Source organism: Odocoileus virginianus, unplaced genomic scaffold (assembly GCF_023699985.2).
Source record: "Odocoileus virginianus isolate 20LAN1187 ecotype Illinois unplaced genomic scaffold, Ovbor_1.2 Unplaced_Contig_12, whole genome shotgun sequence".
In the NCBI taxonomy this organism is placed as follows: Eukaryota; Metazoa; Chordata; class Mammalia; order Artiodactyla; family Cervidae; genus Odocoileus; species Odocoileus virginianus.
Genome location: NW_027224329.1, coordinates 547,495 through 571,088, shown reverse-complemented (window position 1 = coordinate 571,088; position 23,594 = coordinate 547,495). Strand labels below are relative to the sequence as shown.

The 23,594-nt window shown below is 36.4% G+C and overlaps 1 long non-coding RNA gene across 2 annotated transcripts in view; it reads right to left on the bottom strand.

The window, feature by feature from the left end:
- LOC139033972 (uncharacterized) overlaps positions 1-23,594 on the bottom strand; it is a 623,512-nt gene that overhangs the window by 597,816 nt on the left and 2,102 nt on the right. Inside the window, exon 2 of one of the 2 annotated variants that reach the window (XR_011486448.1) lies at positions 22,480-22,724. The exons of the other annotated variant lie outside the window; for it this stretch is intronic. This is a non-coding gene — a long non-coding RNA (uncharacterized lncRNA). The remainder of the gene's footprint in view (positions 1-22,479; positions 22,725-23,594) is intronic. 2 annotated transcript variants of the gene reach the window in all.

Below are 23,594 nucleotides of genomic sequence, written 5' to 3'. Positions count from 1 at the left end.
ATACATTGACATGAATCAGCCATGGATTTACATGTATTCCCCATCCCGATCCCCCTTATTTCTGGGCTCTCTATCCTATTCCATTGATCTATGTGTCTGTTTTTGTGCCAGTATCATACTGTTTTGATGACGACCATAGTTTTGTAATATAACTTGAAATCAGGAAGTATGTTGCCTCCAGTGTTGTTCTTTCTCAGGATTGCCTTGGCAATTAGAATTTTGTTAGGCAGTCCACTGAATCTATAGATGGTTTTGAATAGCAGGAATGAATGTGAACCTGTGCTATTCTTAGCTGCCTAATATCCTATAACATAGTCTTCCATATCACAAATCCTATATTCCCAAGGTGGCATACTGTAAAATCTCTTCCTCAGGCTTCTGTGCAGCTAGTATACAGGCATATGACTAAGTACTACCAGATACACTAATGCAAGATTCATAGTGAACAATGTGTGGAAGCTTCCTCTGGTTGAGCATCCATTTTTTCTGCCTTGGATGGTAGCACAGATGGTCACAGCACCAATTTTTTTTTTTTTTAATCACTCCAGCATTGTGATGTGATTCTTGCCATTTTTTCTATTTATAAAAATCTTTGCTTTACATTGTTGATGCTGTTGTTTTATCATACCATCCTTTTGTTTGCTTTTCCCCACGTAGTGTGAAAAGGTTAATGGTTTTCTATTTCAATTCTTTTTTTCCATTGTCATTCTCTTAATGTTATCCAACTTTAAACAGACATAACTATCACTTTCTAGAGCAAGCATTGGTAAACTATGGCCTGTGGGTCAAATTAAAGCCAGGTCACCATTTTTTTAATGCCCATGCATACTTTAAAATGGCATTATGTAACTATTTTACATAGATGCCTACATAATATTCTTGATTAACTCTTGGCCTCCCAAACCCAAAATATTTATTATCTATTAAAGAAAAAATGTGCCTACCTTTGGCCAGAATTAATCACTATCTATATCCTCCCACTAAATAAAAATATTTGGCTTACTTTTTCTTTCTTTCTTCTAATTCAACCAACAAATTATATAGAGTGCCAACTATGTGTCACGAAATATTCTGGATGTTGGGCGCAGTTCATTTTAAAATCTGAGATTTTAATTCCAAATGGCCATTAATTTTATTTTACACTATTATTTAACCCATATTTAGATTGCATCTGAGTGTAAGTCACTTCAGTCGTGTCCAACTCTTTGTGACCCTATATACCGTTTATGTCATCTTTTACAGATTTATTTTTCATTTTGCTGGCATTCTTTCTTGGGAAGTTTTTCAGAGAGAATATATACATGGAAATTTTTTTAATTGCTTACATATATCAAATATATTTGTGGCCTCAAAATGGTTGTGCCGAGTATGTTTCTCTTTTGTATATAGTTACAATGTTCTTTCTTGGAAGACTTTAGGATATTCATTTTTGGGGTGCCAAAAATTTATCAACATGTGTTTAAATGAGTATATATCTAAAGAATCTTTCCCTTGAAATAATCTTTTTCAATCTGAATATTTGTGTCTTTTTTATGGTAACAAAAATTTTATTCTATTATCAGTTGGATTATTTCTTTTATTTCATTTTCTCTGTTCTCATTTCCTGAAACTACTAAATAGACATTTGGACTTCTGGATGAGCTTCTATATGCTTCTAAATTTTTTTCTTTTCTATTTCTTTGCCATGAAATAAAATCAAACAGGAGACATACATGATTCCTGTCCTCCTGGAGCTTATATCTACTTGCTATAAAGAAAAAAACAAATACAACACAGTAATATTTCCCTGATAACTTATCTCCTCCTGTAGTTTGTGACACCATAATCCCAATCTCTTCCTCTGTCTTCACATGGCTTTTTCCTGTGTCTCTGTGTATTCTTTTCAGTATCATGTATAGATAATTGTCATTGGAGTTAGGGCTCACCCTCATCCAAGATGATCTCATATCTAGTTCCTTACCTTAAATATATCTGCAAAGACTCTCATTCCATACAAGGTCACTTTCTGAGGTTTCAGGTAGAAAGATCATTTGGAAAAGAGGGCACTATTCTACCCACTATAAATAGTGATTCTTTAAAACATGTGTTTCCAGACTGTAATACTTTAACATTTGTAAAAAAAAATGCTTCATAGATTAAAAAATCATTTTTGATTTAGCTGTGAGTTGGAAAACCAATCCCGCATCACTTTCAAACGGATCCTCCACCTACTCAGCTTTGGAGAGGCTGGAAAGGTATATGGTCCAGTTGACTCTCTCCAAGGTCATAAGTGAAACAAGATTTATTTTCTAAAAGCAAATTTACTTAGCTTTATTAGCCCAAGATGCTTCCATCTACATGGTTCTATAAAAGATGACAAAGCAGCTTTGTCTTTGTATTCTTTCAGAAATACTGGAGATGAATATTGTTCTGCATGAACACTGAGCTCTGATACCTGCTAAATCCTATAGTTACACCTATTGGTGGATAAGACAGACTACAATCACATTTTTTATTTTGCTTTTATCATAAAGACCTATTATCCTTAGGGTTTCCCTTCCCCAAGCTTCTTGACATTGGTGGTACTAAAAGGACACTCTAAAGTACAGCAAATTCCTCTGTTTTTTATTCCCACACTTAATCTCACTCAGGCGGTAGTAGCAGGTGAAGTTTTTAAAAAAACAAAAAAACCAGAAACAGTCAACTTATCACATGAGACTCCTAGTTCTAACACTAATATTTTCTAAAGAGTCTAAAACATTTATAAGTGGCTTTTGTTTGCTTATAACTCCCCTCCTCTGCTTTAATTACCAAACACTGAAAACAACATTTCTGTTGCATATTGTCTCAAATTCAATAGATGCACAAACAGTGAAGTCTGAAATCAAGAGTCACAGATGAGGAATTTTGATATAATTGAATGTGAAGCATCTCATCACAGGAAAATGGCTTTACTTTAACATACACAAATTTAAGAGCACTGGATATTTTGAATTGCAAAAGCAATCATAGCAAGTATATGCAAAATTAGTTACATTTTGTCAACATACAGCAACTTTTTCTACTCAAGAGAGACTTTTAAAAATTTGTCTATGATATAATTTATATTCAAGAAAGCTTATTTCAAGGCATAAGCTTGACCTTGGCTATGTAACACCCACCATCTACCAAATAGAAGTGCAGTGTTGAGAAATGTGGCAAAAGGGAGTGGCTATAAGAGAAAGAGCAAACCCAATAAAGAAACATAAAATTGTTCACAGGATAGGCAAAACACACACACACACACACAGACCTAAAAAAAAAACTCAAAAGAGTTTTAGCCAATGGCAGGCTTCTTCCCTAAAGCAGGCTGACTTAGTATCTAGGAATCTGGGACGATACAAACAGGGTTGAGTTTCTAGACACAGGTTGAGGCTCACTTATTTTACCATAGTTTGGAATCATTGATTAGATCCTCTGGTAAGTGTCTAATTTAGTTCAAGGTAAGGAGCACTCTGATAATGAACATGCTGGGATGGGGCACCCTTGGTTGAGGCATGCAATTCTAATTTCCCCTATAGGAGCCCTGGAGAAGGAAATGGCAACCCACTCCAGTATTCTTGCCTGGAGAATTTCATGGACAGAAGAGCCTGGCAGGCTACAGTCCATGGGATTGCAAAGAGTCGGACACAACTGAGCAACTAACACACAAACACACACACACACACACACAGTCCAGTTATAGCAGGACTTTTAGTCTATATAACTTAAAATGTTAGAGATCAGACTTAAATACCAATGATAACACTTTCAAAAATAAGTACTTTTACACTATTATACAATACTAATCATAAGCCATACAAAATAATTCAAATACAAACCCAAACATATTCATGACTTATATTTCTCCTTCCCTCGAAGGCCAATTCCAAAAGAGAATTCTTGTCTGATGGACCAAAAATTATTGTCAAATTTAACATTCCTAGATGTTTATAAAATAAATAGATTTTTTTTTAATATTCTAAATTACTCCCATCTCAACATAAGGTAAAGAAAACTGGATTCTAAAATCACACTGCTCTGATTACCATATGTTGCCCTTAGTTCTAACTCCATTTCAAGTTGAACTTACGAGGTGTTACACCTCAAACCACACATGTCAAATACCACTCTGGCACTGCTCACATCAACTTACAGAAACGAATATGGATAAATGTACATGGTGACTACCACAAAAAAGGGAACAGCACATGAGTTTTTTGTTGTTGGTGTTGTTTAGTTTGATTTGTGTCATCTCCTTGACTAAACAAGTAAATAATAATGAAAAGAAAATAGCCAACTGTGTTCAGGGAAGGCAGAAACTCCAAAAATAAGCCATCACAGAAATAAATGTTACAAAACTTTTATTTTGCCCAAATGTCTGTTAGTCATTTTGGTATAATCTCAAAGGATTATAAATTTGCACAGGCAAAATTTTCAAAGTGCAATCACCTACATTGTATCAATATAATGGAGCGTTTGAACAAATCTTGTGATAGTTAGGACATACCAGAAATATCTGAGTTGTCTCCTGTTAAGTTTTTGTAAACCAGGCCATATTCCACTGTTCTGATTAAAATTCAGCCACAAGTCTTTGTTATGTTTACAAAGACTTAACTGTAGGTTGTTCTTAAACTATCTTGATGGAAGGTGTGGCTATCTGGCTTACCCACAATATATAGGTGACAGAGAGTCAGGCCATAAATATCTGAATTCCCCTGGACTATTTGTTATGATCAGAGCAGGTAAAATAATGTTGAAACATTTTTCCCCTTTCAGGTTTTTTATTATGGAGTCCAATACAGACTACAAGGAGAAGATACTGATTAGGCTCCTGGGAGAATTACAGAATGTACACACTCTAGGGGAACGAATGAGAGAATTCATTTTATCTCATCCCAAACTCCAAAGACAATTTCATCACTATTGTCCGAACAGTTTATGTTCCTCTGTCAAGGTGGTCCCAGGGAACATTTAGTCAGTTACAACTGATTTTTATAGCACAGTCAGGCTATGAAACTCCTAAAAAATGGTCAGAAATAAAGCTTGCATTCAAATGTTGAGAAGCACTGACACTTTACCGAGAAATGGCATTGGCAAACACAACATTCTCTTCCTTGTCTCTGGAACATGGGTTTCAACTCTGATGCCACTTTGCTCCCTGGGGAGCCTTTTCAGACCTTCTCACCCCTCTCTCTCATAGGGACCTCTCCATTGACCTCTTCGGTCACCCTATGTTTCTCTCTGCAGTAGCAATTATTTGTAATTATTCATAGAAATAGCTCCTAAAATATTAGAAGTTCTGCATAAATTTAGCTATATCTGTCTTATTCACCATTGTATCAGTCTTCATCAAAGGAATGGACAAATAAATGACTGAATGACTGTGTCTGCTGTCCAATACTTTAAGACAGTAGCTTCATAACTTTCCATCTGGGAGGCTTGATGAAACCTATATTGTGTGCTAGACATGAAGCATTGCTCAGGGGGGAACTGGCATGTACTGAGTAGCACCTATGTGCTAAGCACTAAGTCCCTTTTCTGGTGAAATTTAATTTATCCTAATTCTTACACCACCTCTACTAGGTCTTAATATCATTACTTTACAGATGGATAATAAAGTAAATCCATGGCTGATTCATGTCAATGTATGACAAAAACCACTACAATATTGTAAAGTAATTAGCCTCCAACTAATAAAAATAAATGGAAAAAAAAAAGAAAAAAAGAAAAACATCTGGAGCTTTGGAGAAAAAAAGCAATAAAAAAATTAAAAAATAAACTAGGAAATATAAGAAATTTTGTATACCTTATCTGATTCTGTAGTTCCCTATATTTCTACTTTGCAATGAGAATCGAAATACCTGGGTTTAGTTGTCTTCAAAAAATGAGGATGAGCATATTAGAAAAAGAATACATCAATAAAATAATGGTGCCAAGCATTCATATAGGCCTCAAAGGGGCCATGAGACACCCCTTTATTCCTCTCAAAAGAAAACCTATATCAATTAGCAATTCCAAGCACCTTTTAATCTTGTTTTGTGACAAGTCATTGGGCCATAATTGGCTCTGAAGACAAATGGCTTTGTAATTTTTATGGTGGACATTGAGAATAATACTGTAGTAAATATTTTCTATACCCTTCTACTCTACTGTCACCTGCCCTGGGTATGCCTTGTAGGTCTCTTATTACTCTCCCAGAGAAAGAATAATTATGGGACAATAAAACCATATTCCAACACATACTTAAACAATTTCTAGAATAACACATACTGCTGGGCCAACAATTCTGATCTAGTATAATATCTTGGAGGAAGAGTAAGAAAGGCTTTTATCCCTTCTCAAATCATGACATGTGTTTGTTCAGTACACAAGGATATAACCAGCTCTCTTACTTTACTGACAGACAGTAGAATACCAGACAGGAAAGTTTTGATGATGAAAGTTTGGGGTAGAGACAGGAGGGCTAGACTAAAGAGTCAATCCAAAACATAGAGTACTGCATAAAAAATAAGGCCTTTGAGGGAAGTAAGGAGCAAGTCATAGGCACCAGGCCTATGAAAAAGTGAAAAGAAGTAAGGAAGTAGTGAGAGAAGCTTTGATGACTTGACAATTGTCCTAGAGCTGGCACTAGAAAGAACTATCAGTTATGAAAATGAGCTTCACTTTACTGATAAATGTGATCCACAAGCTACATTTTAAGAAACACTGATCTTGAGGGTCTCATCTAAGTTAAGTCATGTTCTTATTTTTCTTCCTGCCTCCACTTAATTGGATAAACAAGATTGATGCTGTGTTTCAGTTAAATAAGTACTACTTATTGCTTATCACACACTTGTAAAGTACAAAAGCATACAAACAGTAGAATGGAATCTGTTAGAGAATTGCTTATTCATCAAATGGTGCCTGTTTTCTCGGTGTTATTCTGCCAGCCCTGCTTAGTTATAACAAGTCCTTGGGACAGTGTTGATAAGTTTGCTTCAATATTTTCACTGAAACATTATGTGTGTCCCCAACCTCTTAAAGTACAGAGAATCTTCAAAAGAAAAATGGGTCTATGGTTATGAAATTCTGGCAATAGCCCATTAAAAGAAAAGAGAGTAACAAGTTTTTCATTAACTAAAATCAATAACATATGCCACTGCAATTTGCCATCGTTGCAAAAACATTGCATTCCAATCAGAGAGAGTACAAAAGGTTGTAAGTTCTACACAGTCACAGAGGTAACCAAAATTAGGGCAGTAAACTAGTCAGTGGTATGAAATCAATAGATTCATTGAGCTCCAAATCCTATGTAGAAGTCTTTAAAGCAAAAGTTTGATATCCAAGGAGAAGGTGTAACACAAATCAATAAGGACCACTCAACCTGACAATATAGTTGTGAAATGTATTCTGTTTGCTGTTTGATACCCATCAAAATTAATGAATCATTTTTATTTCAGAGAAAACAATTACAAGAGATTCTGCTTTTCTAGCACAGAAGTCTCTTGGTAATAGACCATCCTGAGAGATGATATAGATACAGTTCTCTCTGAAACCTGTTTTTGATGTACAATCCCCTCTCCAAAGAGTCTTCTCCTCCCCCTAAAAAATAAGTGCTGAAAGTTGAAAGTCATCCTGAAGAAGAAAAAAAAAAACAATTCAATTAGTAAAGGGGCTTTTGAAAATGATGTAGAAGTAAACTTGTATACATGTTTAAAAAGTACCCACCACTATAGAGCTTTCCTGGTGACTCAGTGGTAAAGAATCTGCCTGCCAATGCAGGAGACATGGGTTCAATTCCTGATCTGGGAAGATCCCACATGCCATGGAGCAACTAAGTCTGTGCACCACAACTATTGAGCCTGTGCTCTAGAGCCTGGGAGCCACAACTACTGAGCCCATGTGCTGCAACCACTGAAGCCTGTGCTACCCTAGAACCTGTGCTCTGCAGCAAGAGAAACTACCAGTGAGAAGCCAGAGCAGCACACCTAGAGAGGAGCCCCCACTCGCCACAGCTAGAGAAAAGCCCACACAGCAACAAAGACCCAGTACAGTCAAAAATAAATAACTTTTTTATTAAAAAAAAAAATCACTGACCATTCTTCATTATCCCATTCCCCTGCAGTGCTTCCTTAAAGTAAAATATCTGGTTTTGGGGATCTTATCTCTTAGTGACATCTGCTATTATGACACCTGACAAGTGATTAGCACCATTTATTACACTAGTTATATATATTTTTTAGAAGTTACCATGTATGAGACACCACGCAGGTTGCTTTAGATTTGTTATTTCATTAATCCCTCAAAACTCCTATTTTGTAGACATTAGTCACTTTTCAGATGAGGAAACCAAGATCTACAGAGGCCAAATAAAGTCATCAAGATTACACAGTAACAGAGCTATATATATATATATATATATATATATATATATATATACATTCAACACTACAAAGTCAAAGGACAATTTCCAACACTCACCTCTTGGATACTGGGATGCACAATGATTGAGTGTTATAGTAGAGTAATCTAGTGATTTCAAGTAAAGCCATCCATATAGCTGCATGCTTATGACTGTATGGAACAGACAATCAAAAAAAAATTAGGATCTCAATCCAAAATGTGAGAATGATTTTGTTTCCTCTTGGTATAAATAATATTTTTATTCTCTGCTATTCCTTAATTCCAATACTTTTCAAAAGAGTGTATGTCTGGATACAGTCAGAGCTGGTTCAACTGGATTTTGTTTATGATTTGCTTTGCTTCTTAGAATGCTTTAAATTTTTATGTAACTCAATTGATGCAAGATTTCAAAATGCTTTAATGGCCCATAAATGAACCAGGTTCTTAGTTTAGTTTGCTTTCAATCCAAATCCATAGTACCAGTTTTATAGATCTGTGGCTATTAGGCAGGGTCAACATTAGGTCAGAGTGAGTGAGCCTCCCAGATGTTTTAGCTGGATTTAGAAAAGGCAGAGGAACCAGAAATCAAATTTCCAACATCTGTTGGATCATCAAAAAAGCAAGAGAGTTCCAGAAAAACAACTACTTCTGCTTTATTGATTATGCCAAAGCCTTTGACTGTGTGGACCAAAATAATCTCTTGAGAAATCTGTATACACGTCAGGAAGCAATAGTTAGAACTGTACCTGGAACAACAGACTGGTTCCAAATCGGGAAAGGAGTACATCAAGGCTGTATATTGTCACCCTGCTTATTTAACTTATATGCAGAGTACATCATGAGAAATGCTGGGCTGAATGAAGCACAAGCTGGAATCAAGATTGCCAGGAGAAATATCAATAACCTCAGATATGCAGATAACACTACCCTTATGGCAGAAAGTGAAGAAGAACTAAAGAACCTCTTGATGAAAGTGAAAGAGGAGAGTGAAAAAGTTGACTTAAACTCAGCATTCAGAAAACTAAGATCATGGCATCTGGTCCCATCACTTCATGGCAAATAGATGGGGAAACAATGGAAACAGTGAGAGACTTTATTTTGGGGGGCTCCAAAATCACTGCAGATGGTGATTGCAGCCATGAAATTAAAAGACACTTGCTCCTTGGAAGAAAAGTTATGACCAACCTAGACAGCATATTAAAAAGCAGAGACATTACTTTGCCAACAAAGGTTCGTCTAGTCAAAGCTATGGTTTTTCCAGTAGTCATGTATGGATGTGAGAGTTGGACTATAAAGAAAGCTGAGCACCGAAGAATTGATGCTTTTGAACTGTGGTGTTGGAGAAGACTCTTGAGAGTCCCTTGGGCTACAAGGAGATCTAACCAGTCCATTCTACAGGATATCAGTCCTGAATATTCATTGGAAGGACTGATATTGAAGCTGAAACTCCAATACTTTAGCCACCTGATGCGAAGAACTGACTTATTTCAAAGACTCTGATGCTGGGAAAGACTGAAGGTGGGAGTAGAAGGGGACAACAGAGGATGAGATGGTTGGATGGCATCACCAACTCAATGGACTTGAGTTTGAGTAAACTCCAGGAGTTGGTGATGGACAGGGAGGCCTGGCATGCTGCAGTCCATGGGGTCAACAGAGTCGGACACGACTAAGCAACTGAACTGAACTGAACTGACAATTAATACCATATTCCCACCGACTGAGGTAAGGAACTAGCTCAAACTGGTTTTAGGTCTGTCCCAGGAGACAAAGAGTCCCCAACACAATAACATCAGCAGAATCTGATAGTGTTTAGCAATTTCTGCTTATCAGAGCAGAATTAAATCACAAGGTAAGTGAATTACAGAGTCCCTTACTCTATCAAAAAAGGTTTCCACATGATCATAGTCAAGGTCGGCAGTAGTGTGCTAAAGGTGCTTACAATTCATTAGCTGATGAATCTAGTTTCCAATTCAATTTCTTAGTTTCATGAATACAGGAATCACAACTACTTGTAAAACTCAATTTCAGAACATGAAATTACAAGATAGCATTATAAAGCATTCTTGACTTTTCTAAGATACCCATTTGTGAACTTATCTGTAAAAGGTTGAGCATAGGCAACTAAAGATTCCTTGAAATGTACATGTATAACAGCTCAAAGAAATAATGCTAACAGAGACAAAATACATCATTAAAATAAGTAAGCTCAAATATGCATCTCTTTGCACTTGGGCACGTACCAGCACCAGACACAGAAATTACATATCTGAGAATTTCTAATGTGTGTTGACTTCAAATTGGAATTAAAGGACTCAAATTCATGTCAAGAAGAGCTCCATAGGGGTCACTGAAGCCATCCAAACGGTGGGATAAATTTTACGATAAAAACTATCTAGGCAGCTTTAGATTGTAGGGAATATCATTTTAAATATAAAACCCGTACCTTTAACTTTAGATTGTAGGGACTATATTGTTTTAAATATAAAACTCATTCTTTTAAATTTAATACTAAAAATCTATTTAATATGCCCTTCTATCTTATCAAGTAGAATCAAGTGAGCATGATTAAATGCTTTAAATTTCAAAGATTTTTCTGAATTTCATGATCACCTGAAAGTCATTTTTTCACATTACTCAGATTATAGGTAGAAATGCAGGTAACATGATGTATTGAAGTGAATAAGTACCTGGCTGCAACATACAACATATTTGTTTATTTTGAGTGTGGCTCTCCTGTTTTCCCTGTTATTTTATTTCTTCTAAAACTAAAGGTAATGTCAAACTAAAAGGAGATTTGGTGCCCTAGTTAGTTAGGTTCCCACTAGAGTTTTTATGTAAACTACTTAATTCAGTGTATACATGCTAAAATGGAATCACTAAATAACCTTAATCACAGCTATGTAATTGTCCCTTTTAAGTTTCCTATGTGCTTCTGTAGGATATAAGAAAGAGTTACTTTCCTTTATAGACAATAAAGTACTGAGTTACTGACATAACTATCAATTTTAGATCACTAGAATATCAGAGTCAGAAAAGATCCTAAAGATTGTATAGCCCTACTTCCTCATTTTACAGTGGAAAATTAGGCACATAAAGAAAAACAAAAATTATAGAAATAACTGGAAGTAAAACTGACCATATGTCATGTCACTATATTATCATGTACTATGACAACTCACACTCAGAAAAAAACATTTAGAACACTGAAATAATAAAAAAAAAGTTTTAAAAAAAAGAACACTGAAATAGTAAAAAAAAAAAAAGATATTTCATCTAGATCTAGTCTCCAAGATATATGAAACCTTGAACATTTCCTCTAAGTTACTGATTCTCTCACTAAAACAACTTTTTACATTAAAAAATATATTTTTTTACTATACCATAAAGCATGTGGGATCTTAGTTTCCCTACCAGGGATTGAACCCACGACCCCTGCAATAGAAGCTCTGAGTCTTAACCACTGGACCAACAGGGAAATCCCACAAAACAACTTTTTCTTCCCATTTCAACACTGACACTTAAAGTTTTGTCTTGCTTCTGTGGCTAACAGAGTCATGTGAGTGAGAAAGCTTCTATTTCTCTGTCACATAGAGAAAAACGGTATTTTCCCTTTAAATACCTCTTTGAAAGTAAAAAGTGAAAGTGAAGTCACTCAGTCATGTCCAACTCTTTGCGACCCCATGGACTGTAGCCTACCAGGCTCCTCCATCCATGGGATTTTCCAGGCAAGAATACTGGAGTGGGTTGCCATTTCCTTCTCCAGGAGATCTTCCTGACCCAGGGATTGAACCTGGGTCTCCTGCATTGTAGGCAGATGTTTTACCATCTGAGCCACCAGGGAAGTTTAGGATTTTGCAATTTATTTTTTACAAATTAAATGAGCATATAGTGCAGAGTTCCCATACACCACCCCTCACAATATGCCCCATTATTAACATCTTGTATTAGTGTGATACACTTGTTATAATTAATGAACCAATACCATTAGATTATTATCAACTAAAGATGTAGCTTAAATTCATACTGTTTGATTCTGTGTTGTACAATTTTATGGGTTTTGACAAATGCATAAATAGAGTCCACCACTACAATATCACACAGAAAAGTTTCGCCTCTGTAAAAACTCTTCTGTGTGCTTCATCTAGTCAAAACTTTCCTGTTCCCTTGATCTCTGGAAACCACCCACCTTCTTGCAGTCTCTCTAGTTTTGTCTTTTCCAGAAAGTCGTATAGCTGGGATCATACAATATGTCACCTTTTCAGAATCACTTTTTTCACAATATGTATTTAAGATATACCTCTGTCTTCCTGTGGCTCAACAGCTCATTTCTTTTTTTTCCCACTGAATAATATTCTATATATATATATATATGACTGTTTGCTCACACATTCACCTGCTGAAGGACATCTCAGTTGCTTGAATTTTTGGCAATATTGAAAAAAGCTGCTACAAACATACACGCACAGGTTTTTGTATAAACGTGAGTTTTCAACTCAATAGGGTAAAAACCTAGGACATCAATTACTGAATTGTATAAAGACTATTTTTAGATTTGTAAGAAACTGTCAAACTCTCTTATAAAGTGGCTGTATTATTTTGTATTTCCACCAGCAGTGAATGGGAGGTGAAGAAGGTGCAGAAGAAAAGTTTGAAGATAGCAGAGACTGGTTCATGAAGTTTAAGAAAAGATGCTGTCTCCATAACATAAAAAGTACAATGTGAAATAGCAAGTGCTAATGTAAAAGCTACAGAAAGTTAGGACAATTAATGAAGGTGGGTACACTAAACAAACATTATCAATGTAGACAAATGGCCTTATATTGAAAGAAGACATCATCTTGGACTTTCATAGCAAAGAGTCAATGCCTGGTTACAAAGCTTAAAGGACAGGATGATACTCTTGTTAGGAGTGATCCAACTGGTGACTTGAAGTTGAAACTGATACCCGTTAACCATTCTGAAAATCCTAGGGCCCTTCAGAATTATGCTAATTTGATTGTGCCTGTGCTCTATAAATAGAACAACAAAGCCTGTATGATAGCACATCTGTTTACAATATTGTTGACTGTATTAAGTCCACCATTGAGACCTACAGCTCAGGAAAAAAGAGATTCCTTTCAAAATATTTCTGCTCATGGACAATGACCCCTAGTCACCAAAGAGCTCTGATGGAGATGGGCAATAAGATTAAAGTTGTCTTCATGCCTGCTAACACAATATCTGTTCAGCAGCCCACGGACCAAGGCATCATTTTTAATTTTAAGACTTACAATTTAAGAAATATATTTCATAAGACTGAGGAGAAGGGGGCAACAAAGGATGAGACTGTTGGATGCCATCATCAACTCAATGGATATGAGTTTGAGCAAACTCCAGATAGTGAAGGACAGGGAAGCCTGGCGTGCTACAGCCCATGGGGTCGCAAAGAGTTGGACATGACTGAGTGACTGAACAACAACATAGCTGCCATAGGTAGTGATTCCTCTGATGAATCTGGGCAAATTCAAGTGAAAACCTTCTGGAAAGGAGTTACCATTCTAGAAGACCTTAAGAACATGCATAATTCAAGGGAAGGGGTCAAAATAGAAACATTCCCAGAAGTTTGGAAGAAGTTGATTCCAACCCTCATGGATGACTTTGAGGGGTTCAAGACTTCAGTGGAGGAAGTAACTGCAGATGTGGTGGAAATAGCAAGAGAACTAGAATTAGAAGTGGAGCCTGAAGATTGACTGAATTGCTTCAATCTCATGATAAACTTTAACAGAAGAGGAGTTTCCTCATATGGATGAGCAAGGAAAGTGGTTTCTTGAGATTAAATCTACTTTTAGTGAAGACATTGTAAAGACTGTTGAAATGGCAACAAAGGATTTAGAATATTACAAACTTAGTTGATAAAAGAGCAATATGGTTTAAGAGGAATGACTCCAATTTTGAAAGAAGTTCTTCTCTGGGTAAAATGCTATCAAACAGCATTGCACACTATAGAGAAATCATTCATAAAAGCAAGAGTAAACTGGCACAGCAAACCTCATTATTGCCTTATTTTAACATATTACTACAGATTCTCTAGGCTTCAGCAAACACTATCCTGATTAGCAAGCAGGCATCAGCATCGAGGCAAGACTCTCCACCAACAATGAGATTACCACTTGCTGAAGGCTCAGCTTCATTTTTTAACAATAAGGCATTTTTAAACAGGTATGTACATTTTTATCAAAGAGGACACAAACAGATGGAGAAATATACCATGTTCATGGATTGGAAGAATCAATATTGTGAAAATGAGTATACTACCCAAAGCAATCTATAGATTCAATGCAATCCCTATCAAGCTACCAACAGTATTCTTCACAGAACTAGAACAAATAATTTCACAATTTGTATGGAAATACAAAAAACCTCGAATAGCCAAAGCAATCTTGAGAAAGAAGAATGGAACTGGAGGAATCAACCTGCCTGACTTCAGGCTTTACTACAAAGCTACAGTCATCAAGACAGTATGGTACTGGCACAAAGACAGAAATATAGATCAATGGAACAGAATAGAAAGCCCAGAGATAAATCCACGAACCTATGGACACCTTATCTTTGACAAAGAAGGCAAGGATATACAATGGAAAAAAGACAACCTCTTTAACAAGTGGTGCTGGGAAAACTGGTCAACCACTTGTAAAAGAATGAAACTAGGAACACCTTCTAACACCATACACAAAAATAAACTCAAAATGGATTAAAGATCTAAATGTAAGACCAGAAACTATAAAACTCCTAGAGGAGAACATAGGCAAAACACTCTCCGACATGAATCACAGCAGGATCCTCTATGACCCACATCCCAGAATCTCAGAAATAAAAGCAAAAATAAACAAATGGGACCTAATTAAACTTAAAAGCTTCTGCACAACAAAGGAAACTATAAGTAAGGTGAAAAGACAGCCCTCAGATTGGGAGAAAATAATAGCAAATGAAGAACAGACAAAGGATTAATCTCAAAAATATACAAGCAACTCCTCCAGCTCAACTCCAGAAAAATAAATGACCCAATCAAAAACTGGGCCAAAGATCTAAACAGACATTTCTCCAAAGAAGACATACAGATGGCTAACAAACACGTGAAAAGATGATCAACATCACTCACTATCAGAGAAATGCAAATCAAAACCACAATGAGGTACCATTATATGCCAGACAGGATGGCTGCTATCCAAAAGTCTACAAGCAATAAATGCTGGAGAGGGTGTGGAGAAAAGGGAACCCTCTTACACTGTTGGTGGGAATGCAAATTAGTACAGCCACTATGGAGAACAGTGTAGAGATTCCTTAAAAAACTGGAAATAGAACTGCCATATGACCCAGCAATACCACTCCTGGGCATACACACTGAGGAAACCAGATCTGAAAGAGATACGTGTACCCCAGTGTTCATCACAGCACTGTTTATAATAGCCAGGACATGGAAGCAACCTAGATGCCCATCAGCAGACGAATGGATAAGAAATCGTGGCACATATACACCATGGAATATTACTTAGCCATTAAAAAGAATTCATTTGAATCAGTTCTAATGAGATGGATGAAACTGGAGCCCATTATACAGAGTGAAGTAAGCCAGAAAGATAAACACCAATACAGTATACTAACGCATATATATGGAATTTTAAAAGATGGTAACGATAACCCTATATGCAAAACAGAAACAGAGACACAGATGTACAGAACAGACTTTTGGACTATGTGGGAGAAGGCGAGTGTGGGATGTTACGAGAGAATAGCACTGAAACAAGTACACTGTCAAGGGTGAAACAGATCACCAGCCCAGGCTGGATGCATGAGACAAGTGCTCGGGGCTGGTGCACTGGAAAGACTCAGAGGGATGGGATGGGGAGGGAGGCAGGAGGGGGGATAGGGATGGGGAACACATGTAACTCCATGGCTGATTCATGTCAATGTATGGCAAAAACCACTACAATATTGTAAAGTAATTAGCCTCCAACTAATAAAAATAAATGAAAATAAATAAATAAATAGGTATGTACATTTTTAGACACAATGTGATTGAACACTCAATAGACTAAAATATAGTGTCAGTGTAACTTTTCTATGCACTTGGAAACCAAAAACTTCATGTTACCTGCTTTACTGCAATATTCATTTCCTTATGGTGGTCTGGAAGTGAAACCACAAAGTCTCTGTGATAAGCCTGTGTATCTGCAATACATTTAGATTATTTTGTCATGGTCTCCATTCTAATATGGAATCAATTGACTTGCTAAATGAATTTTTAACTTGCACACATTAAGGTTCAATTTTTGTGCTACAAAGTTCTAAGTTTTGAAAAATTCATATTGTCTTGTAGCCACCCACACAATATAATACAAAATTGCTTAATTGCCCTAAAAGTTTCTGTATGCTTCAACTATTCAAATTTCTTCTACCTTGAACTCAGGGCAACTACTAATCTATTTATTACCTCTAAAATCTGCCTTTTTCAAAATATCATATAAATGGAATCATGTCATATACAGCTTTTTCAGGCTGATTTCTTTCATTTAGCAATATTCTCTTAAGATTTATCCATGTCTTTGCATGGCTTGAAAGCTCATTCCTTTTTACTGCTGACAGTATTCCATTGTATGGCCACACCACAGTTTATTTATGCATTTACCTACTGAAGGACATCTTGGCTGCTTCCAATGTTTCATGTTTGTGAGTTTTGCTACAAACATTCATATGCAAGTTTCATATGGCCCTAAGTTTTCATATCAGTTGAGTAAATACCTAGGAATGTGACTGATAAATCACATGGTAAGCCTATGTTTACCTTTGTGAGAAACTGTCAAACTGTTTGCCAACATCACTTGACAATTTTCCATTCCTGTTAGCAATGAATGAGAGTTGCTTTTGCTTCACATCCTCACAAGGCATTTGGATAGTCAGGTTTTTTGTATGTTAGCCATTCTCATAGGGGTACAGCTGGAACATATTGCTATTTTAATTTGCATTTCCCTAATGATAGACAATGTTGAACATCTTTTCATATGGTTATTTGCCATCTGTATATCTACTTTGATGAGGAGTCTGTTAAGGTCTTTGCCCTATTTTTAAAAACAAGTGGTTGTTTCCGTATTGTTTCATTATTTTGCAATGTATATAAATGTCAAATTGTCATGTTTTACATCCGAAACTAATATAATGTTATGTGTCAATAATACCTCAATTTAAAAATAAACACAGTGCTATATTTAAAATAGATAAGCAACAAGGACCTAATATATAGCATAGGGAACTCTGCTCATTATTCTGTAACAGCCTAAATGGGAAAAGAATTTGAAAAAGAATAGATACAAGTATATGTATAATTGAATCACTTTGCTTTACACCTGAAACTAATACAATATTATTAGTCAACTATACACCGATATAAGGTAAAATTAAACACACATAAACCAAAAGAGTTCTTTATATATTTTTGATGTAAGGTTTTCCCTGGTGGCTCAGTTGGTAAAGAGTCTGCCTGCAATGTGGGAGACCCAGGTTCAATCCCTGGGTCGGGAAGATTCCCTGAGAAGGAAATAGCAATCCACTCCAGTATTTTTGCCTGGAGAATCCCATGGACAGAAGAGCCTGGTGGGCTACAGTCCATGGAGTCACAGAGAACCACACAGGACTGAATGACGAACTCTTTATTAGATGCTATGTGATTCACAAATGTTTCCTCCTGGTTTATGGCTTGTCTTTTCCATCTCTTATTTTATTTTGCAGAGCAGATTTCTTTTTTTGTTTTAGTGAAGTCCAATAGATTCAGTTTTTTCTTTTGTGGATGATAGAGTTAGTATTGTATTAAAATCTTATCACCAAACTCAAGATCACATAGGTTTTCTCATGTTATCTTCTAGAAACTTTATAATTTTACATCTTATATTTAAGTATATGATACATTTGAAGTTTATGTTTGTGAAAAGTGTAAGGTCTGTGTTTAGGTTCTTTTTTTTTTTTTTTTTTTTTGCTTTATTGTTGTCAAACTGTTCCAGCAGTATTTTAGAAAAATCTACTCTTTCTCCATTAAATAACCTTCGTGTCTTTGTCAAATACCAGTTGGCTATATTTGTTCAAGTCTATTGCTGGACTCTCATTTCTGTTATATTGATCTAAGTGGGTTTTTTTTCCACCAATACAACACTGTCTTGGTTACTTTATCTTTTAAAAAGTTTTCAAATCAGGTTGTGTTAACAACATTCCAACTTTGAGCATCTTCAGTATTTTGCAGGTTATTCTTTTTCTTTCTATATAACTTTGAGTGTCAGTTTTTCAATACCTAAGAACTAGCTTGCAGGGATTTTCTTTGGGATTATATTAAATCTACACAGTTGGGAAGAATTGACATTGACAATAGTGAGTTTTCCAATTCATGAACAGGGACTTATTTAAATTTGCTTTGATTTCTTTCACCAGTGTTTTATAGTTTTCTATAAATAGATTCTTTGTGCTTTGTTTTTTATACTCAAGTATTTCATTATTTTTATTCCATTGTAAATGTTACTATTTTATTAAAATTCTAATTCCAAATCTTAATTGCCAGTATATAAATAAATTATTGGCTATTAGAGAAATGAAAATCAAAACTACAATGAAGTACCACCTCACACTGGTCAGAATGGCCATCATTGAAAAGTCTACAAACCATAAATGCTGGAGAGGGTGTGGAGAAAAAGGAACCCTCCTACACTGTTGGTGGGAATGTAAATTGGTGCAGCCACTGTGGAAAACAGTATGGAGGTTTCTGAAAAAAAAGTAAAAGTAGAGCTATCATGTGATCTTGCAACCCCACTTCTGGCCATATACTCAGAGAGAAATAAATTAGTGTTTTTGTTTTCTTTCAATATATACCCAGGAATGTTTAATGTTTGATCTTTCTACAGGTCCCAGAGACTTCAAGTTTCTTTACCCTTCTCTTTTGTTTCCTACCTTGACTTTGTGCTTCCTTAAGATTTCCAGTCAGAAAGAATCTGTTTCTTGTAGCACTTTCAGGTAAAATCCCCTTTTATGATACTGATGTTCTGTTGGTATGACTATGAAGTATGGAGTTGGGGAGATTTCTGTAATCTTACGATTAAATAATCATCTATTAGTGGCCCTGTATCTCAGAACTATGACATTCAAAAATACTTCTCTATTTGTATTGCTTTTTGCCTTAGCACTTTATGGATGGCCTAGAACCAGCATTTCCAATCCTTGAACCCTGTAGACTATGTTTTAACACCTAAGGTAAGACACGAAGGCTAGATGGAGCTGAAATCAAAGGAATTCCCTTCCTCTGACTGGGAAAAAGCCCTAATATAGTCTTCAATCCTGTAGAGTAGGATTTTGTTATGGAGAAGTATCTTGGTATGTTTCACAATTATCATTCTTCCCTCACTTTTCCAGAGCCACAAAGGGATCTTTCCTAGATATTCCATGATGAGAACCCAGTGGGATTTCTTAAGGTAAAGACCATGAAAATATGAAGTATTCTCCTCAGACTGAAGCCCTTAGGGATTTGTTATTCTCTTGAAAGTTAACACAAAATTTCTAGAAAAAGTCATCAAAATGATCACTTTACTAGTCCTACTAAATTTTTTATGTTTGCCATATAATTCAGTCTGTTTTTTTCTTTTACTTTTTATTTTATATTGGAATATGGCTGATTAAAACATTGTGATAGTTTCAAGTAGATAGCAAATGGACTCAGTCATGGATATACATGTATCCATTCTTCCCCAAACTCCCTTTCCATCCAAGCTGCCAAATAATCCAACTAATTTATGGTTAAGGGACTTATGCTCCAAATAAAACAGCCTTGAATGTGACTCTCCTGATACATTTGTCTATCTAGATTTGGGGGGTATTTGCTCTGCAACCTCAGTTCAACAATTAGTCCGAGGAAAGACATAGATTTTCAGTTACTTTTTCTTATAGTTAATTTTGGAATGTTGATTTTTAAACTGTAAATATTAGAGCTGAAACTGGAAGTCAAAATTGACTTTAAAGCAAAAGTCCTAAGCAGAGATATAGCAGATAAATAATAAGGTGATAGGAAGATATGAAAATGACTTGGGAAAACTAAAGTTAAAAATGATACAGAAGAGTTAAAACTTGACAGAATATCACATTGAGGCAGAAAAAAAGAAGGAAACATGCAACTAAAAAGACATCCGAGAATATAGAGGAGAGATTGATTAAAGCAAAGTCAAATGATAAATGGTATCCAATAAGAAAAAGTGAGTGCTCCTGAAGAAGAGAATGAAAGTAAAAGAAGAGAAAAATGCAAAGATTTAATTCAGGAAACCATACAGAATATAAGATTTAGCCTTAAGACAAAGTTTTCTTCCACTTGGTAACAGTGTCATTTGGTACAAAAAGCAACACTGATAGATAGTTTAACTAAACTAGATTTCAGAGATAAAGAACACTGCTCTTTAGTCACTAAGTTGTGTCTGATCTCTGCAACCCCATGCACTGTAGCCCACCAGGCTCCTCTGTCCATGGGATTTCTCAGGCAAGAATACTGGAGTGGGTCACCATTTCCTCCTCCAGGGGATCTTCCTGACCCAGGAATCAATCAAACCTGCATCTCCTGCATTGAAGGCAGATTCTTTACCACTGAGCCACCAGAGAAGCCCAAAGAACACTGTACAATGTAGCAAAACTCATCTTTAGGCTTATAAAGGGGTAATATCAGCCTAGTCTCAGAAGTCTTCATCACAACAGTCACTGTCAGAATATAGTGGGTCAATGCTTAAAAGCATAAACGACCTAAGCATTTTATACTGAGCCGCAGTGCCATTTAAGTATAAAAGAAGAGACAAAAATTTCAAATATACAAGAACTCAGCACATATAGTTCTAATGAGTCCTTATTGCACAATGGAGAAACTGCTGCATAAAATCTGTTAATGAATACTTAAAGACAGTAGGAATATGAAAATTATTGTTACGAAAAAGAATCTAAATGCTTTTAAATGTAACTACAGAGAAATAATACAACAAAAATCACACAATAATGATGAGAAGCTAACAGGCAGTATAAGTAAATTTTCTAAATTTCTTAGCCATGGATCTAAAGATAACTTTAAGGTTGCCAAGTCAAGTAACTGAGTGATAATAAATAAATATAAATTTATAATAGTGAGCACCAATCATTCTAAAAATAGTGGCATAATTCACTAAAATTGGATAGTGAGGGAGGGAGATGAAGGGATGGATCAAAGTACATGTGAAGTAATTTCATAACTTCTCATAGTGGGATAACAATAGATAAAATTTCCCACTGCCTTCAGATGGTAAAGAATCTGCCTGCAATGCAGGAAATCCAAGTTGGATACCTGGGCCAGGAAGATCCCCTAGACAAGGGAATGACAACCCACTCCAATGCTCTTGCCTGGAGAATTTTGTGGACAGAGAAGCCTGGTTACAGCCCAGGGGGTCTCAAAGAGTCGGACACGACTGAACAACTAACAATCGCCCTGGTAGACAGTAGCTCCACTATAAATTTCTCAGCAAGAAACTGGCTTCATCAGTGTTGGAAACTGGCCTCATCAGTGTTGAATATGTTATCTCCAAACACCATTATTTTATTCCATGAAGGTACTGCTTGGGACTTTTAGTTGGGTGTTTCCATTTTTCATAGGGATTATAGATGCTTGCAGCAAAGTATAGCACAACTAACACCACTATGAGGGAGAAATGATTCGTTTATTTTCCTTATTTTGAGGCATCACTGCCACTCTACACTAAAAACACCATCTTCCCAGCTGGGTCTGGAAATCTAAACCCTGATATCAAGTTCCCTTTTCTTCCTCCCACTCCATACAAGCGTGCCTTTTGACTCCTGGCATGTGGGTTAAAGTTTTATGGAAGGAAATTTGTCTCTTCTGCTCTATACTTATCTATTATTTATCCCAAATGTACTTCCTATGGACATGCCAATCTAGCCCCTAATCCTGCAAGGCCTTATGTCTCTTCCTTTCCACATACCTGACTCTTCCATTCACACTGTTCCTTCTGTCATCAGACAACTTAGAGATACAGACATATGTACTGGGAGGAAGGGTTCTCTCACCTTACTGACTTTAATCATCACCAGCTGTGGTCCATGTTGCCATTATCTTGGAATGGTGCAGTTCTATGACTGCCCTTGAAGCCAGTTGAGATGCATTTGATGTGGGCTACAATTCACTCTGTGTAATAACCAAAATGTGTTGCCCTTTTTTCTCCATTTGGCTTTCTTAAAGTAACTGCAATTCTGTGAGTAGATGTATTACTAGAACTCAGGTAAAGCAGTCTTTTTGTTATCCTCCACGTCTTCTGAAATTGAAAGGACAAAATGTTGAGCTCAGAACAGTACTGAGCAGCAAAAGCAGAATGAAGGAGAAATGGGAAGGGGGTCTTAATGAGAATGGGTGCAGATTGAACATAAGGCTCATGCCGGCAAGGACAGGTGAGCCTCTTGGAGGGGAGATTGTCAATAAAGAAGAGAAGCTTGGGTAGGATCATCTGACCTTGCTATTACCTCTGGACTTGAGTTTAAAGAAGATCTTCCCTTTGGTGCTTACAGTTCATTGTCTCCTAAGTACACCCGGCTCCTTTATTTCTTGGTCATCTTAGCCTTGTTCAAACTTCCCGGCTTCTACCTTAAGGGTCCTACCCTTTTTGTAGAAATCCCTCCCCAGGACACTGAGGACCACACCCTTTCAGCGTTGTTTGGTCATCAAGGCACTGCCTTCAGCCAATGGTAGCTAGAAAAGGCTTATACCTCACAAATCACTCTTCTGACACCTCCCTGGAGTGTGGGAATACCAGGGGGCAATGTTCTGTGGTTTGAAATTGGGGATATTTCCTTAACACCTCTAAAGAGCCTTCCCAAATGACCTTCTACTTCTCATCTTTCCATATTCAATTCTTGGGGTACATATGGCAGAGAGATGGTATTTCCTCTAAGCCATTCCCTCATGGCCACCTCCCATATCCTTAATTCATTCTGTCTCCTGTTTGTCACCATTAACTGCTAGTTTGGATGCCTTACCTGCCATCTCCTCAACTTAACACAGCTGTATTTCAGCCTGAGTGGAGGTATAAATCATCTCTCTTCTCTCCAACAAATTCCCGTTACATATTTTGAAGAGCACTCACCTATTGGTTACTATCAGACAACTTTTCCATCCTACCTGCTTTCCC